We start from the raw sequence: 16,101 nt of genomic DNA on the forward strand, positions 1-16,101 counted from the left end.
CAACTGGATTTGCAGCAATATATGCCTGCTAATGCTTTGAGCATCTGGACATTATCGCAACCAAATGAAGATTATATATCACACTTATTATTTTTGTTTTTTGTCCTCCCACCCTTTTCTCTAAAATTGTATTAACCAAATCTTCTGTAACAGTCTGTTATGTCCCAGTTGTTAGAGGGCCGTTCTTTTTTCTGTTATATCTAAAAATAAATAAAGCGTTATATTATTATTATTATTATTATTATTATTTATTTATTTATATAGCACCATCAGTGTTATATAAAAATAATAATAGTTAACTTCTAAATTTGCATATATACATATAAATTAGCACATGCAAATTTTATGCAAATCAGAGTAGACCCTTTGTCCTCTCCCCCACCCAGTGATTCATAAAGACAGAGGACAAAAATCTGGCCTCCATTCCTGAAGCAAGGAAGCTTCATCTTCACTGGCAGAGATTCCATGGAAGGCTGCAGTGTCCCCTGAGCAGGGACGTCTTGCATGCCTCACAGATCCTTGACATCTTCAAACCCATGCCACACACACACACACACACACACTGCCCATCATGGTGACAAAAGTGTGCGAGTCACGTGTGGCTGCCAGATCAATGGTGACTGGTAGAACTTTCATACAGCTAGATATCAGTTTGCATTAACTTGTATCTGCATGTCTTTCTTTGGAGAGACTTCAGTACAATGCAGTTCTTTTGCAGCCTTTCTGAAAAGGATACCTTTCAAAGGTAATACTTTTTCTGTTCTCTGTGTTTGTTTTCCAGGAGATGGGTTGGTGTGGGGAGTATTCTGTCTTTATTGCTTCTTCCAGCACCCTCTTGTGGCCTGTTGCTCACAACTCTTTGAGAAAAGGACTGCAGCATCTTTCACCCAGGATGGAAAATATAAGTAATGCTAGTGGGCACTTGTAACAAAATGTTGCAGTGTGGAGTGCTTCTGTTTGGGTTCACTGTTTTCGGCTGCTCAGTGTTCTGTGATCATTGAGCACTGAGCTGTGTTGTAGTTTAATTTCTCCTTCCATTATCATTATTGTTATGGTCAATCCCAGGGTGATTTGAGAAATGAAACTTCAGTTGTGTCTGAATCAGTGAGAAAACCATGGGTTAAACATCCATCCAAAAACACATCAGCCCTATTCTGATGACACACTAAGCCACGTTGGTTAAGCATTTTGAGCTAAACATTATGGCTTAGTGTGTCGCGAGAACCATTCCTAACCATGGTGGCTAAATAACCATGATTTAACCACACCCACCATTTGCTGCAAAAGGGTTAGTGGCCTAACCATGGCTTAGCATGTTGTCTGAACAGGCTCGGTGAGAGGGAGTACAGGTGGGGGAAATTGTGCTTTCCGGAGCCTCTGGAAAGTGGACAATTCCCCCCTCCATTCTAATGGTGGCTGCCTTGGAGAAATCACACGTTTCTCCCCTCCTCCCCAAATGGGGCCCTTATTAATGCATACAAGGCCAGCATGTGATAGCATTACATAGATGACATCTTTGTCATTTGGGACTATGGAAGCTTGGAGAATTTTACAAACTTTATCAACCTGACAAAAACGTTTACACCTCAACTGAAAACCCAAAATCACCCTTTCTGGTTGTCTTCTTAACATTGAAAACCATATTGTCACAGACGTATCTTGTAAACCTACAGATTCCCACCTGTACCTGAACTATAAGTCGTGTCATGCAAACATCTAAAGGAGGGCATTATATCTAGTTTGGCTCTTAGGATAAAAATGTGCAATAGTGAAGATAACTTCTCAAGAAGATATAATGAACTTAACTAACATCTCCAACATGACTGGATACCCTAGTTGCATTATTGACTACGATATCAACTGAACATCAGTAATATCCAGGGATACCCTTCTTCATGAAGCAATGGATAACTCTTTGAAAGAAAACTGTCATTTCTTTGAAAGAAAACTGTATTACCATCCCACTTCCCCTAACAACTGCAGGAACATAAAAAGTTGTTACCCTATCATACCCTGCTTTGGACATTTAATGGGCGCCATTAATTCTCCACCATGTTCACATTCAGAAAACCACCCAATGTATGTAAATTGCAAGTAAAAGTAGCACTTAAACAAGATATTTGCAACCCAGGATCACACCAATGTAAACCAGCCCATTGCATTACCTGCAGTTACGTGCAAGAAACTACTTCTTTTAAGAGCACAGTTACTACCAAACCTATTTCATTAGACAATCAGGAACATGCACTTTCACAAATATAATTTATTTAATTGAATGTAGAAAGAAAAGGGGAAGGTTGTCTTTTATGTAGGAAAAAACTACAATGGGCCTAAGAACAAGGTTCCATGACCACAAATCTGCAATTTTTACCAAAAGCAAACAAAAAGCAAATATAAAGAAGTACAGCAGCCTCTTGCAAGACATTTTAACTCTTCTGTACATTGTCTCCCAGTTTTACAATGGCTTCCAAATGAACAAACAAAAGACACTGACATGCTTGACAGAAAGGGAAACATCTGGATCTACAGGCTCAGAACCTGGAGGACATTTCATAAGCTTTATAACGCTCACACCACCTCCTCCTCCTCCTCCTCCTTCTCCTTCTTCTGAATTTTCATCTCCAAGGGTGCTAAACTCCCACTCTTGGGCCTAATCTACACAAGCAGGATATTGCACTATAGAAGCTGTCTGAAAGTGGTAGATAAAAGGCAGGAGCCACACTACTGCTTTATAGTGGCATTGGCCCATTGACATTTACCATATACCACTTCCATAATTCTATATCCTGGTTGGTGTGGCTCCTGCCTTTTATATATTGCTTTCATACTGCTTTCATAGTGGAATATCCTGCTTGGTGCAGATTAGGCCTTGGTATCCATTTATCATGGGTACTGATGAGGATAGAAGCTGAATTGCTTAGCATTAAATATATTTTGAAATTATTCTGTTGCTATGTCTCCCGAACTTCCTTGGGTTTCTCTACATTAAGGAAAAGTTCTGCTGCCCTACCCGGGGCTTCGCCTTCCAGAGTTTTTGCATCTTCACAATGGGTATTCCCCTCCCCTGTTTTTCCCAGTTCCTTTGTGGGCACATTCCATATGCTTAATGTATACAGCCAGGAAATGGTGCTGCAGGATTTTTTCAACATCACATGGTTCTTGAATTTCACCACTTCTTTGATTGCATTTTTGTTGTTGTTGCTGCATTTTTTTGGCAATTTATAAAATGGCGAAATAAACCTAAAAAAATTACAAGAGAGGTACTAAAGGTTGACGACATCATGAAAAGGACCCGCAAACTTCAGTGCATGAAAAATTCCTTGTGTAAAAATGCCTCCTATGATTGCATTCATAGAGGATCCAGAACCTCCGTGTTACTTTGTTGTTGTGCTACTTCTCTTTTCCCCTCCCTCCCTCTCTATATACATAATCTGCAGCCATTTCTATAACCAGGGTTTTCCAACAGCAGCAGACTGCAAAGTGTTATAAAACACCAAATGGTAACTGAATACATCCATGCCCAGGGTGGAAAGAAAATGTCCACAAAAATTACCCCATCCTCCTTCTCCTCAATTTAGCATCTCCTTGATCCATCCTTGCTTTCAATGTTTCAATCAAGTCCTTTACACAATCACTCTCGGGCCAAAAGCCTGCCTTTTTTTCATCTCCTACAGTTTAGCTTGTCAAGAGATGTTCCTCTCCCTTGATTGCACGGGGCTGGTGTAAGATCCTGAGCTTTAGCACGCTTTGCATTCTGAGCTGGCATCATTCTTCCTAGAGTAGGGTTTCATGTTTTGCATGGAGAATATTTTCCTCCTTTTAAGCTTCTCTTCCTCCACCATAAACTGAGCACACAAAGCAGTTACTGATTACTGATTACTTTAATACATTACATTACTATCAAAGCAGAGCAATTCATGCTTTCCTGCAGCCTACCTAATGTTCTCTCTAGCAAAATCTGATTAACATGCAGAAATGTTGAACGAACTGGGAATTTGCCATTCTGTGCAAAATCATAGCTGATTTTTTTTTAAAAAAAACACCCAATAATAATAATAATTCAGTCCCTGCCCCATCATGTCTAAAAAAAACCCTCCTGCATATTACTCATCTCTGTATCTGAATATAAGAAGAAATCCAGATAAAATGTGAGCGGGTTAAACTGTCCTTATTACTACTTGTACCTTTGAAATGCAAACCTCCTGCTCTGAGTGTCCACTTCTGGTTAATGTCAATCATATAGCTTCATCCCACGTACCTGTTTCCCTTAAATTATCCCTACAGCACTAAGCTGTCAGCATTGTTGTTGTTGTTGCTACCGGGCGGCAAGATCCTTTGCATACCAGGAAGTGGGTTTAAGAGGGGAAATGTAAAAATAATCATTAAAAAATCAACGGTTGACCCAATCTGATTCAAATTTGGTATGCTTAAAGCTCTCCTTAATATCTATTACTGTGCCAATTTTGATGTCTTTACCTTTAAAGCTTATGCAGATGTAAGCATTTGTTTAATTTTTCTTCAAATCCTGCTCCTGCACCCCAGTGGCCACTCGGATGATACGCTCAAAAACTAGTACCAAAGTACGGTGAGTCTTTTGCTTTTATAGCACAATTAAAGCAGCATGCATGGGAGTACTTCACAATAAAAGCAGATTATAAGCTGGAAAACTTCGGAGTCCTTTGCACGCAATTCACAGTGATTGCACAGTATAACGCTGGTGTGATAAAGCTCATAAAGAGATAGAGTTAGCCTAGTTGTGGAGAACAAGCAGAATCCTAAGCAAGTTCAGGCAAAAAACAAAAACAAAAGTCCTATAACTCCCAGCATGCCCCAACCCGGAAATGCTGGGAGTTGTAGGACATTTTGTGTCTAAACATTATTATTATTATTATTATTATTATTATTATTATTATTATTATTATTATTATTATTATTTGCATTTTTATACCGCCCAATAGCTGAAGCTCCCTGGGCAGTTCACAAAAAACCAAAACCATTCAAAGTACAAAAGAAGCAGTATAAAAACATTATTATTATTATTATTATTATTATTATTATTATTATTATTATTGCATCATCTATGTACATGGTGCTGTACACAGTAAGCATGCATGGATTTGCACACTAGGGGGCTGTCTTGATGTTGTCTTTGCCCCGGAGTGGCTCCGAATCCGCACTGTGTCAGTTAGATGATGCAGCTGTAGATTTTGAATTCACCCCGGTGCCAAGAGACAAAGTTGTGCTGCTGAAAAGTTGTAGATGCACCCCGACTTTTCCAGCCAGAGTGAGGTCAGCCCAGCTCTTCCGCTGGTCTGCCCTCGCTCGGAGTCACTCCATGGGTATTCTCAGGCAGAAGGCAACCTCCTTTTAGTTGCTGGAAGCTACGGGAGAGGACTAGCCCAGTGAAGCCAATGGCCACCGGAAAGCACGCGCTGCCTCCCCTCCTTAGAACAACTTTCCTCCACCAAGCACAAGGGATAGTGCGGGGTTTTGGCAGTGGTGAAGACACCCTCTAAGTCATGTTCATTGTAAGTTTTCTGTAGATTCCTTATGCATATGTGAATCAGCGCATGGTGTTTGTTCACTGTTGGTATCTTCTTTCATACCTGTGGATGACACCATAGGGAAAAGGCTATTTAGACTTTGCAGCTGAGGAAAAAATGCACCCCAAACTGTACAACAGCACTCAGATTTTTACTGCTCAGTGCTACAAAAATGGGATTATGTAAATACCAAAAACAGGCAATGCCATTAGCATAACATCAGCATTTAACAATCAGAATCCACAAACAGAGTACTGATACTATCACTACAATCAGAAAAAGCCCAGTTTCTGGGAAACCAGGTAAGCCTCTTTCAATAACCTTCTTCAGGTGTGATGGCACTCATGTGATGCTGGGGAGAGTAGGGACGATGTGCTAGTTCCTCCTACTCTGTCACATCACCGCTCCCCTCCATGCATAAGGCAGGCAAAATGTCTGCAGCAGGGAGCCTTCCCTACTCATGAAAGCACATTTTAGAACAGTGATCATCCAAGTGAAAGGCGAGGAAGCTCGTGACTGCAATGCGATGGAGAGGATGAGGCCAACAGGATTATTGCTGCTCTGCCCCCACCCCACCCCACCCCAGGTGTGGCTGGGCAGGAAATACTTCTTGTGTTGCAATTTTCATTTTCATCATCGTTTGGCCTCTCTTCTTTCTTGGTCACATTCAGGCAGCATCACCCCAGTCATTTTCATGTTTATATCTTCTACGCTTTTATCCAGTAGTGAGGTGGAAATCTAACTATCTTTGGGGTTGGGAGAAGAAATGGAAGCTGGTGGCTCCAATTTCGGTGGGGCTGTAAATCCATTCTGGGTTTCAATCAGAACCAGTCAGAACTCTCAAGGTCAGAACTCTCAAGCTATCCAAGGTGTTGAACCTGCCCTAAAAATAGTTTCAGCACCTCGGATAGCTTCTTTAGAGTTCTGGCTGGTCCAATTTTCCACTGCCACCAATTCTGATAGAATACTTTAAAACCTCCTAGTAGCTGGTATAAGAGGCTTAGGAGTGACATGGGTGGCAATGCTAGAGACAAGATACACTATTAAACAAGTGATCAATTAAAGGGATGTTTTGTACATGAAGGGTTGTTATTAATATTTACTTTGGGTTTTTCAAAAGACTGCTTAGTGACAATTCTTATGGGCTCAAGAGACACTGTTGGTATTATACACCTCTTAATGACTTCTTTTTACCTTAGGCCAAATCCCCTAAATCTGCACCCCAGCCAAATACCCTGATAGCCAAGTCAAGCACTTAGGTACAGTCTTCTTCTGACACCAAAATTCCTCCTGTTGTGCTACTGGCTGGCTGGGCAGTTTATATGGTTTTTTTTTTTTATTGCATGCTTGTTTAACCTTCTCCTGGAAAGATCTTAGGGCAGCCGCCTGGCATAATACAGCTCCCTACTCCTGATTTTCACCAGCCATGTAAAGTAATCCCACAAAAAAGGAACAGTTTAATTCAAGCTTTAGCTACTCATTTCCTCCTCAGCTTTCTCTTAGTCCTTCTAAAACACTGCATACCAAAGAGCAGACCTTCTCCCTACCTGCCTATCACACACTGACTGACTTCCAACTTTCATGTATCATACCATAAATGTCATTTCCCAACTGCTCTTTTCCACCTAGCTAGAATCCCCAGCCAAGCAGAACTGAATTAACCTGTTCCAGCCCCCATCTAACAATATTCAAACTGATTGTCTCTCTCTCCTCCTTCAGAATGTCCTCCCTCTCTCAAAATTCTAGAACCCAGGGTCATCCCATGAAGCTGATTGGACGAATAAAAGGAAGTACTTCTTCACACAGCGCATAGTTAAATTATGGAACTCACTACTACAAGATGTAGTGATGCCCAACAATTTGGATGGCTTTGAAAGGGGGTTGGATAAATTCCTGGAGGCTGCTAGCCCTGATGGTTGTGTGCTATCTCCAATATTCAAGGCAGTAAGCCTGTGTGCACCAGTTGCTGGGGAACATGGGTGGGAGGGTGCTGTTGCACCATATTCTGCTTGTTCATCCCTGGCCAATGGCTGGTTGGCCACTCTGTGAACAGAGTGCTGGACTAGATGGACCCTCAGCCTGATCCAGCAGGGCTCTTCTTATGTTCTTATGTTCTTTATGTCACTAAGCAACTACTACACAGGCTTTTGACAGTAACAAAACAAGGCCTCAAACCTACTCAGATAGAGACATTATTGTCTCACAAAGTAAGGTGACCAACTGTCAGGATTTTCTCGGATTTGTCCTGGTTTCTCTTCTATCCTGGGTGACGGGGGATTTTCTGTAATTTTCTATAATATCCTGGAATGACACTCTTTCCCCTTTAAGTCTGCTATTAGCATGGCATGGGGGAATGAAGTGCTTTCTGGAGGCACGTCATTCTCCCCCCACTTCTCCAATTGGGGCCTTAAAAGGGAAAGCATGTCATTCCAGACATTATAGAAAAGGCCCCGATTGGAGCAGAGCAGGGGAAAGCATGCTTTTTGGGACACTTTCCAGAGGCCCCAGACTGCACACTTTCCTGCTGCCCCACATTGCTCCAACTGGTGCCTTAAAGGTCCCAGTTTTATTTATTTATTTATTACATTTTTATACCGCCCAATAGCTGAAGCTCTCTGGGCAGTTCACAAAAATTAAAACCATAATAAAACAACCAACATGTTAAAAGCACAATTACAAAATACAGTATAAAAAGCACAACCAGAATAAAACCACGCAGCAAAATTGATATAAGAGTTAAAACAGTAAAATTTATATTAAAATTAAAATTAAGTGTTAAAATACTGAGAGAATAAAAAGGTCTTCAGCTGGTGACAAAAGGAGTACAGTTAGAGCAGTGGGGTGGGTGGGAATGACATGCTTTCCCCCCTACTGTTCCAATTGGGTCCTTTAAGGTGGCAGGTGGAATGACACACTTTCTGGAGGCCCCAGAAAGATGCTTTCTCACCCATACCCACCTCGGGTGTCCTCTTTTTTGGTTTCCAAAATATGGTCACCCTATCACAAAGGTCACACAAAATAAACATTACAGAACAAAATGATTATCTACAGGCTCTTCTTCTTCTTCTTCTTCTTCTTCTTCTTCTTCTTCTTCTTCTTCTTCTTCTTCTTCTTCTTCTCTCTCTCTCTCTCTCTCTCTCTCTCTCTCTCTCTCTCTCTCTCTCTGTGTGTGTGTGTGTGTGTGTGTGCATCTATACATGTGTGCAGCAACTGACCCCTGGGCCAACATCATAGGTGACCCTCGGGGCTATAAAGCTGTCAAAAATGAGGCTGTTCCTTGTGAAGTAGGTCATGCATGGCTACCCTAAAGGCAGCTCCCAAAAAAGAGTCTGCAACAAAACAGAAAAGTGCAACAGCAACAATAACAGCAGCAGCAGCTGAAGAAACAGCAGCTCAATAAGAATTGTCAAAATACTTTTTTTAAAACCCACCCACGCACTCACCCACCCACACTGCTAAAAAGCTTCAGTGAATAAAAATATTTTTAATTAGTACCAAAAAGAAAATGACACAGCAGACTAGCAAATATGCCGGGAAGGGGAGTTAATCATCTTGGTGCCATGACAGGAAAGACCCTGTCCTAAGCAGCTTAACCCTTCCCCACTTCCACCCAAATTTCACTCTGAATATGCCCCAGCTGTTTTAATTTTTGCCTCCCTGGCCTGGCTCTAAAACCAGAAGGGTTGGTGTTTGTTTATTTATTTATTCTATTTATACCCCACCTTTTTTCCTTCAAGGAACCCAAGGTAGCATACATGATTCTCCTTCTTCTCTCTATTTTATCCTCACAACAACAACCCTGTGAAGTAGATTAGGCTGAGAGTCTGTGCCTGGCCCAAAGTCACCCAGTGAGTTTTCATGGCTGAGTGGGGACTAGAACCTAGATCTCCTGATTCCCAGTCCATCACTCTAACCACTACACCACACTGGCTCACCACACTGGGTTTGCAGGGTAGAAGAGACAGGGGAGGAAGGAATTTAATGCCCCTTCCCTCCCACTGGCTGATTCTCCCTTTTAAGTGTGTCCCGTTCCTGCTATCCTTTTATCTCGACAAACAAGGTTTGGGAACTCACATTTGCTGAGATAATGTCTAGTTCTGCCCTTTACCTCTATTAGAAAAGGAGTCCTGCTGAGTCTCAGTGGCTCTCTAAGAAAGTAATAAGATAGAGTTGTGATCTTAGCATGCACACATAAATCCGCCAGACATCTAAACAGATTGATAAGTCAAGTGTTTTCAGGTCAACTGTTACCAGAATGGAGTGCTTATTTGTCTCAAATTAGAAATGAGATGCTTGGTGACAGATAATAGAGATGAGAGGCATAGGAAGGGAGGGAACATTTCCCCCTTCTTCTCTTTATCAAACTCACTTGATTTAATACAAGGCATGCATGGTTAATGACGGTTTTGAGTGATACCTGTATGTTTTATAGGTGCATAAATTGGTTGTAGTAAAATCTTATACCTCCTATATCACTGGGTATTGTTTCAGCCTATTACAGGCGATATCTATCCAGAGTTGACTGGATTGTATTAATCTGATCCTAGTTTAATGATGCCTTAACATTTTTATGGGAGAATTTAATGTTTGCAGTATCCATGTTCCTTATTTGAAAGTGTGACTTATAGGTTCTCATCTTCCTTAAATTATGAAATCCTTCAGCTAATAAAGGAAAATGATTATGCTTTGCAAAAAAAGAAGAAGAAAAAAGGAAGGCAAAGTCATTTAACAAGCCATATAGCTGTCTATTGTAGGGCTTTGCATAATAATTGTAATTTAGCTATTAGGAATTCTAAAACCAGTTTATCAGTGATAGCTTGCAATTCTGAACAAAAAAACGAAAAAAGAAAGGAAAACTTCAACACTTAAAGACTACATTTTCCAAGCACAGGGGGTGAAAAAACTTTACTGTAGATCAATAATGTGTTTGTTAATATTGCTATTAAGGACATCAGTTTTTCTGAAATAGACAAGTGTTGAGGATAAATTGGGGATGTTGCAGTTATAATAATCTAATATTAAGTTGTCACTTCTGCCCCTTTGAGAAACACTAATATTTGATGCTATTCACAATGGTAGTACCAGTTGCAGAGACGTATATCGAGTACAGGTGTACAATCTATTTTGGGGCCTCTAAGGGCCTGCTAAACACGTGGAGGTATTAACTGGGTATGTGGCAAAGTTTCGTACTGTCCAAATCTGGATAGAAAACTTTTAGGGTGACTATGAAAAGGAGGACAGGGCTCCTGTATCTTTAACAGCTGTGTAGCTTCACCCCACGTACCTGCTTCCCTTGGATTATCCCTGTATCGCTAAGCTTTCGCTGTTGTTGTTGTTGTTTCTACCGAGCGACAGCGATCCTTTGCATACCAGGAAGTGAGTTTAAGGGGGAAAATGTAAAAAAATCATTACAAATCAACAGATGACCCAATTCAATTCAAATTTGGTATGCTTAAAGCACTCCTTAATATTTATTACTGTGCCAATTTTGGTGTCTTTATCTTTAAAGCTTACGCAGATGTAAACATTTCTTTAAAATCCTGCTCCTGTGCCCCAGCGGTGGCTTGGAAGATACTCTAAAAAAGTAGGGGCTAAATATGGCAAATCTTTTGGCTTTATAGCACAATTAAGGCAGGATGCATGGGAGTACTTCACAATCAAAGCAGATTATAAGGTGGAAAACTTCTGAGTCCTTTGCATGCAAATCACAGTGATTGAAGAGTATAACGCTGGTGAGATAAAGCTAGTAGAGAAAAGGGAATTTCAACAGGTGTCATTTGTATGCATGCAGCACCTGGTGAAATTCCTTCTTCATCACAACAGTTAAAGCTGTAGGAGCCCTGCTCTCTTTTGTATCTGGTCAAGTGGGCAGGGCTCCTGCAGGTTTAACTGGTTGTGATGAAGAGGGAATTTCACCAGGTGTTGCATGTATACAAGTGGCAGCTGCTGAAATCCCCTTTTCTCTACAACTGTTAAAGATAAGGTGACCTGTCCTCCTCTCCATATGGTCACGTTAAGAAAACCCAGGTTCTGATTGAAGCAGAAGCATTTCTGGTGTGCACCCAGGAAATGCTGCTTTCCTGGTCTTTTCTCTCTGGGGCCATTTTGGAAATAGCATGAGGCAGGTAGAGTGTAGCTTGCTTGAGACTGTCCCCAGGCAACAGTGGACCACATCTTGTATGGTGGTAATATGGTAGCCATGTGATCTCCTTTACAGAGGACATGCTCTATTTGAAGGGATATCAGAGAACTGTCCTCTGTTTTGAAGGTATCCTAAGGGCTGCCCAGTCCAAGTCTGGTATAAAGATAAAGAACCTTCCAAAGGAATAGCTAGGATGTGAAGTTGTCCTTCAACAATGCCTGGACAATAGAATAAGCAAGACACGGTCAGGCCACCTGGTCACCCTCCTCCAAACTATGATGAGAGTAATTCTGCATTTATATATTTAAGTTACAATAATTATTTCTAACTTTGCAACTATATGTATCAATCGGCATATGCAAATGTTATGCACATCTCTGTCACTGCCCTATGTTCACTTTTATGGTAATGCGTTTTTGGGTGTTTCACAAGTGGCCACCCTAGATGCCAGCCAACCTCTTGACACAATGGAGGCTTTGGGCATTTGAGATGAGGCCTGGCATAGTTTGATCATGAAGAGGTGCCCTCAGGATTCCACCTTGCATACCAGTCAGCTTCTGGCCTAGCAAAAGGGCAGTGATATCCTTGAATCTCTATCTGGGAGGCCTCAGAGCATGCACATAGTACTATGTAGAATCCATTCCAGGTTCTGCAATCTACTTCAACGCAGAATGGCTTCACCAACCTTTCTCACAGATGTAGAAAGTCAGCCAGAGCTTCAGCTCTCATCAGCATGGAAAGGAGGTGAATATCAAGTTGAGTCAGAGCCAAGAACAAATTTACCCAAGTGGCAAGCTGTAGCAGACAGAGCTCATCGTAGAAAACGGGGAATAGAAAATGCAGGATATAGATGGGAAGTCTGGTCAAGAAGTTTGCTGGACAGAGTTTTAAGTCCAGCTGAATGAAATCCATGGGGATGGCCTTGGGCAAGTAGCATGACTGTGTGTTCTCTTTTACATAGGGCAGCCCTCTATTTTAAGGACTGCCAGAGGACCATCCTCTGTTTGAAAGCATCCTTTATTTGAAAGCATCCAATTCTGGTTTAAAGGAAAAGAATCGTAAGGACTGTTGCCCATCTGGACAGCAGACTGAACAGGTAGGGAGACTGGTCACCTGCTCACAGTTTTCCACACTATTGTGAGATTGAACACAGCCACTTGTAGCGTTTTTTATTGCCATTGGAATTGTTTTAATGCTGTGCTTTTCATATTTCATTTTAAATGCTATTTTAATATTGATGTGCGAACTGCTTAGGGATTTTATGACATTTAGCGGTGTATAAATATCACAAATACATAAACAAACAAATACAGGTCAAACCATGTGGGAGAAAGCCTTTACACCAGAGATACTGCAAACCACTTAGAGATTTTAGTCAACACAGCAGTATAAAAGCAGTAGACATAATATTCAATTAACCCGTACAACAGGGATGGAAGAACCTCTGGCTTGTGAGCCAGATATATGGCTCATGTGGGAGGACTTTATCTGACCCACAACTTCTACCCCAGACACCCCCTTCTCCCTCCGGTCTGAGAAATCTCTTCACCCCAATCAACATATATAGACAGGTGCAGGAGAGGCAGTTGCAGGCAAGGTCATAAAAGGATGTAAAGAGATAGCCTTCAATGTACTGCATCTCTTAGTTTGTTAGTATACATTTTAGTATGTGGGTGAGATATATATATATATATATATATTTGCACTTTCTGTGAACTGTCATCCTCTTCCTAGGCTGTGGCTGGTCCATGCTGGCACAGAGTCTCTGTGCAGCGTGCTATAAAAATGTATGGGTCAGGCCACACAACTGCATTGGATTCCCTTATCATCTCTCAAAATGTAGGAGCTTCATTACCAGCAATACCTAACCCAGGTGGCTTCATTTTTGTTTATTTTCATATATGGTAATTGGAAAAAAATGTTAATGGCTTCCACTCGCTATGCGTCACGCATCACATCAATGTAATGGCCACTTCAGGAGTACATGTTTTAAGCTGTTCAAGATGATCCTTGTCGAAAGAACACTTCTGCTGGGGTGAGCATGTTTATAATGAGTTCCACCGTGCTTGCTGTGTACAAGACTGAAACCACACTAAAGAGTTTTAAGTGAATGGGTCTTAGTACGACCCACCCACCCTCTCTAAGCAACATGATCAACAGAGTACCAATTTTGGTGCACTTATTCCAAAAGATATTCCCATTGTGACCATCCACATTAGCTCCAATTGCAGCCTTCCTGGCTTTTGCACCTTGCATTTTTTGACCCACTTCACTTCTATTTGAGATGCACTATAATTTATATCCCTTTGAAAGGGATGGGCGAGGGTTCCAATGACCATCACTTATATGCAAGAATAGTAGGGCATTAGGTAGCATTAGTTATGAAAATTAATTTATCAAAAAGGATACTTTCAGGGCCTGTAATGTCAGCAAGACCTTTTATTCCGTGGAATCTGCGTTGGACAAATCAGCTGGAGACCTGCAAGTAGTCTGCAGAGCTGCAAATGGTCACATAGGGCATGTCTAGATGAGGGCTTATGCCAGGGATCGCCCTGGAATCATCCCTGTGCATCCACATGATGCACAGGGGATCCCGGAGGCAGGGAGGGATGATCCCTCAATTTCCCTGGGATAACGGGGACGGCTTTCCCCACGGATTTTCCCATGGTCTCGGGAGTGTATGGAGACAGCAGGGCAACATTTGGGCAGCTGTCCCAGTTTCGTCCCAGCTCCACGTAAGTAAATGTGAGGAGCTGGCAACCAGGCATAGGGCACGGAGCTCTTCAAGCGCTCCGTGCCCATCGGGGGTGGGGAGGGGAGGGGATAGGTTGGTTTTAAAAAAAAACTAGGGATGTGCTCCACTTCTAATCGGACCGGCGAATTAGAAGCTGAGCGGGGTGCTTCGCCTCCCCTTAAGGCGGGGGTGAAGAGGATTGGGGGGCCGGCGGAGCGTGGCGAAGAGGATTGAGGTGAAGGCGGATCCTTCGCCTCGATCCGGAGCTCCGCCGGAAAGGTAAGTGGGGTTTACCGGGCCCTGCCGCTGTCGTTGTCGCCCATGCGGCGACAGCGGCAGGGCCCGGTAACCCCCCCGCCCTCCTCTCCCGGCCTTACCTGGTGCCACTCCCCTCTACTGCGGAGCTCTGATTTGGAGCCGGAGCTCCGCGGCGAAGAGGAGCGGAGTATGGGTGGAGCAGCACGGAGCGGAGCGGGCCGATCCGAAGTTTTCGGATCGGCCCACGGGGCGGAGGGGGGGGGGGTCCGTGCACACCCCTAAAAAAACCCTTACCTATGCACTGGAGTGCTGGTGCACTCCAGGTCCTGATCTTAAAAGAAAAAAAATGGCAGACGTGATGTTCTCCTTCCTCCCGGGACGTCGCATGACACATGTGGACTGGAGGGGGGGAAGGTTCTCGCAATCAGCATGTCACGAGATCCCCCCCCCCCGGTGTAGACATGCCCATGGATGTAAAGAGGGGGACATAACTGCTTTGCATGCAGAAGGTCCCAGGTTCAATACCCGGTTTCTCCGGGTAGGGCAAGGAAAGAAATCCCACCTGAAAGGCTGGAGAGCTGATGCCAGTCACTGGCAACAGTACTGGGCTAGATGGACCAATGGTCTGACTCAGTATAAGGCAGCTTCCTATGTTCTAAAGAAGACACTTACAAGCAGCTGCCCTGAGTCTTCATCTGAGCACCTGGTTCTACTTTCCTAGAACCTGAGGATTTTCCTTAGAACTTGGCTTGGGCTTCTTTTTGCTTACCTTGATGTCCTAGAATAGGGTGACCATAAGAAAAGGAGGACTGGGCTTCTGTATCTTTAATAGTTGCATAGTAAAGGGAATTTCAGCAGGTGTCATTTGTGTGCATGACGCACCTGGTGAAATTCCCTCTTCATCACAGCAGTTAAAGATGCACAGCCCTGCCTAGCATGACCATATACAAAGAGGACAGGGAACCTGCAGCTTTAACTGTTGTGATGAAGAGGGAATTTCACCAGGTTCTCCATATATACAAATGACACCTGCTGAAATTCCCTTTTCAATATAACTGTTAAAGATACAGGAGCCCTGTCCTTTTCATATGGTCATCCTATCCTAGAAGCCCTGCTGCCATTATTTCACCAGAACTTGGAGGGACTACTATACAGGGAGTTGCCTACAATAGTCTCTTAAGTGAGTTGGAGGAAGGAGCAGGAAGTGATATGCCCCCTTTCTCACTGGTTGGTTAACATGGCTGGCCCTACTATTAGGCAGTTGCCTCAGGTGGCAGATGCTTGGGAGGTGGCAGCAAGGTGTTGTGAGGAGAGAGTTGTGGCCTGCCCTGCACCACCTAAGCTGGCCTGCTGCCTTCAGGTGTGGTGTAGGATGCATCTTATAGCCAGTGTTGACGAAAGATTCAACTACTAGTCCAGTTAGA

The sequence above is a fragment of the Elgaria multicarinata genome, chromosome 9 (genome assembly GCF_023053635.1).
Source record: "Elgaria multicarinata webbii isolate HBS135686 ecotype San Diego chromosome 9, rElgMul1.1.pri, whole genome shotgun sequence".
Classification (NCBI taxonomy): domain Eukaryota; kingdom Metazoa; phylum Chordata; class Lepidosauria; order Squamata; family Anguidae; genus Elgaria; species Elgaria multicarinata.